This window comes from Mixophyes fleayi, chromosome 9 (genome assembly GCF_038048845.1).
Source record: "Mixophyes fleayi isolate aMixFle1 chromosome 9, aMixFle1.hap1, whole genome shotgun sequence".
Classification (NCBI taxonomy): Eukaryota; Metazoa; Chordata; class Amphibia; order Anura; family Limnodynastidae; genus Mixophyes; species Mixophyes fleayi.
The window spans coordinates 53711940-53716284 of record NC_134410.1 but is presented as its reverse complement, the minus strand read 5'-3'; positions in this window follow the sequence as shown (position 1 = coordinate 53716284).

Below are 4345 nucleotides of genomic sequence, written 5' to 3'. Positions count from 1 at the left end.
CTTATTTTATGCTATGCAAGTAAAACTTGCGGCCAACTCTCCGTGCGGTCCATTCTGTTGATAATCTAGCTAATAAAAGAGTTCAAACATAAATGCACAATGAATAGGGAGCACCTAATTTATCCTGTAAGAAGTTAAAAAGTAAAAATTTGACAGTAATTTCTCATGCATGCCAAAAAATAGCAAAATTATGTTTTATTGGGAATACTGTTTAACGTTTGAATTTACATTCCGCATCACAACCAGTACAGAATACACAGGTTAGTATAGATGTATGTATTATACAATTATTAGAGCTGTTTTCATATTACTCTTAATAACTTTTAAAAATTGTGTAACGTACACATGCTGTATTGTAATTCATTCAGATGAATGTTGTATGCCTGCATTTTACAGAAATGCAGCTTATATCTGGACTAATTGAAATTACATGAAACATTTAAATTTCACATGAATCCTCTAGATTTTTTTTAGTTTGGTTTCCCAAATTATTTGTGCTAGTCAAATTTTCAGTACACACAGACTTTATTCCTACTTAAATGGTAAACGTTTATTTTTGGCTCTAACAGTCATTATAGCAGCAAGCACCCATGTGCACAAGATCTTATCCATCAGCAACAGCTAACTTTAGGAATTCAGTGAGGTCACTATGTCACAATGAGCCACTGCCAGTGATGCAATCACATAGGTTTAGTGCAGGTGGAGGATGCTGTGGATGTATTTACATAATTCAATATAGACCTAAACTATTGCATGTTAATACATACATGAGCATTCATAAACAGGGATCAATAATAAATAAAATCTTTTTTAAAGTTACAAAAAAAACACAAAACCCAACACAGACACACCTTATGATATTAAATAAATCTACATACTATATGGATACAAACTTCTGATATCTCTATAAACATTATAAGTTGCAGAATTAAATGAGAACATAAGTAAATAAGAGAAGCATTATAGGAACCTGCATTTTGTAAGAAAAATAATAGTGGAGAGAAATTAAGTGAATCTAAACAGAGCAAAAAAAATATAAAATTCTTGGTAAGTAGTAAATAGAAATACAAATGTATCCCCAGCAAAGCCAGTAAAAGCCAACACAATGCAAAATGTAAACAAATGCCTCAGTCATTATGGTTAAGAAAAACAAATCAAAACTACATTTTCCATAAAGCAGTTTAAAAAAAAAGTTTTTTTTTAATTGTTTCTAAAAGCTGCAAAGTGCAATAGTTGTTCTTATTTTTTCCTAACATGATAAATAATAAAATGATGAATAGATTGGGTTTCCTTATATTAAAAGACTGCACATTACAAGCTAAACCAGATGCATTAGAAATGCCTATTTGTATCTAAGTTCTGGTAATGGACTATGTTTCCTTAAAGTTAGAACCAAAAATCACCTAAACATCTTATCATAAAAATGTGGACAGCAGCATCAACAGCATCTGCTAAATCACAACATCTATCTAAATGAAGGATCTAACCTTACACCATCTGTTTCAACTTCAAAACAAAAAGCATTAAATTGATATTTGTTTTGATAGTGCTTCATATTTTAACAAGCCCTAAGCTGTGTCCTTAATTTATCCACAGCCTGAATGAGGGGAAAAATAAAGTCAGTTTCATTTAAATCTAAAAGAAACAAGATTTACATATTTAAACAGTAGTTTATGAAGAATATAAATCCTTCAATTGTAGTAACTAGAGCTTCACACAGACATTCCTATTTCTGCACCTTAAACTGATATATTGAATATAGTACAAAACCTATGCAGTCTTAAGTTAGATATCCCCAAAAAATATATTGAAGATAAGTTATATTAGGTGAACCTTTTATAAATCCATTCATTTATGCTAATCTGAAACATAACTTTATAGCAATGATATTAATCAAAGTTCTGAATCGGTAACTCAAAGTTTTACAACTGTACCTAACATATCTGCCAGTCTTAACCTGCATACACCTGCTGAAGTTATAAATGTATCTTAAGTTCTAAAATAGGTCTGATCTTTCCTCCCCTAATTCTAAAAAAGTAAGACATCAGAGTGAAGCATAGGATTAGTCCTTTATCAAAATCAAGGTAAGGACTTCTCATTAGCTCAGTAGAATGTGTATATAAAATAAGTTATTTATTTATAAAATAATGAGCAGGAAGTATTATAGAGAGTGACATTTTATTTTCAAATAAGTCCTAAATATAACATATGCAGTTGTGACCTAATTACATACACAATTCATTAAGCATTACAAATACAAATATGCATATAGAGCCAAAGACAGTTGTATTCAAAGGTGATAATTTTAAGTGTAGGTAGGTTTTTCACAGAAATGGGGAGTCAGATAGAAGGTAGAACATTCAGATTTCATATTATATTTAAGATCCATTAGCATTCTTCTGGAGGCAGATCTTGGGTGATAAGTAAAATAAGCTGCATATGTAAGAAGTCTTTTGGGTAACCTATCCAGAAACTTTGAATTACAAACAGGTAAAGTAAACTCATGTAGAGTTGGACATATGGGCAATTTTCATGAGCAAAATCCTTATTTGTTTTACTGTGTGCAACTTACATTAAGTAAGTTGCACGTGAGGCCTGGAGAGATGGAACAAAGCTGTAAAAGTGCAAAGGAATACACACGTAATTGTGGTGCACTTCCTTAAGATAAGGCCTATGCTGGATAGGCTACATCAGCAGATAAGCCTGTTTCCTGTTACAAACAGTGTAGCATGGGGCTGAATTCCCTAGAGGAATCAAGACCAAAAAACAAGGCAACCCCTCTCAAGAAACAAAACAGCCCCAAGCTGATAGCACTGGGATAGATTCAAACACATCTGGATGGTCTGTTGGGGTAATTATTGTTAACTGTAAATAAATAGTATTTTAAGAAGTGACCCTACTGATCCCTGCAAGCCCTGGCAGCCATGGTTGGGTATGCTGGTCCCTGTAGAACTACTAATGTCAGCACACCCATGGTTGCAGGAGCATACTGACATTTGTAGAACTATAAGCACGCGCATGCCTTCATGTTTTGGCATCCATGTCCTGCTAGGACCTCTAGTGCCACATAGTAAAGAATGAAAAAAACACATTCACTATACTAAAAGACACACAGCCTGTAGTGTCCTTGTTAACAATGTGGTGGATAAGCTGCTCAATACCAACAGGCAGCTAACTACTTGGGCTAAAACAGAAACTGTGAGAAAATAATGCAGCAGGTCAATACTGTGGCATCTATACAATACACAATTACTTATGTATAAAAAGAGGTGTCAGGATTTCAAGAGGCATCTGAAGGAAAAGATCAGGGCACACTACCTCTTGAGTAAACAGCGTTGACCTACATAGGCACGCAAGAGGTCAAGTTAGTCAGCGTAGTCCACACTGTAAGTAGAAAAACTGTTTTTCTGTATGTATATATATATATATTTATATAACTTTGCTAAATAGCTGCTAATTGTAATGTTCATTATTACTACCTTCTTACATGTCACCTTTTTGTTTAACAAAAACAACCTTGTACTAAATGAGCGTTATTAGAATTTCTTAGAATTTCGCCATAAATGTATCATTTTTAATTTTAGAGTACTTATAAATTAACCTGCTATTGACAAAGAAGCTGGCTATACATAAAGCAAGTTTAGTTACATCTGTTTCCAGAAATCCTGTCAGGAAAGTTTTCAGAAATTGTTTCATATAATAATAACATTAGAATGTAATTTTTAGGAACTGGTATCATTTTACTTAAACAATTTTGGTTTTGTAGTTAAAAAAGGTTAAAATAATTAAGTTGAATCTCAAAACAAGTAGCTAAATTACATTGTGGTTTCTGTTAGAAGGCTTATAACTTTCATAGATACAAAAGGAACAAACACACTTTAAGATGGCCACAACACTCAAGATGATGTGTCACAAGAGGGGTTAATCTCACCTATTGACTGTCACTTTCCCATTTGAGTGTGGAAATCATGGACGAAAACATGCAGTAGGGACAAGACACAAGGTGATGAGGGGTTTAATGGAGCAACAAGAGTATGTGCTGCATACCATTGACACATCAGTCCAGGAGATGAAGGGCATTCAAAACAGGAATTTTAGACAACAAGTGTATCTAGCCCCTGTGAGCCTGGGCTACGTTCAGCTACTCTTGTAGCCCCCACTGCTCTGGTGCATAGACACAATAACAACATTGGGCATGGGGGTAATATATTTAGAAAATCAAATAGAAAAAAATCTGGATAACAATTTTTCAAAAAACTTTTTTATCAAAAATAAATTATGTTGAAAATTATTACAAAAATATATTAACCTTTTTAATTTATTCATTACAGATTTGCTTGACAAA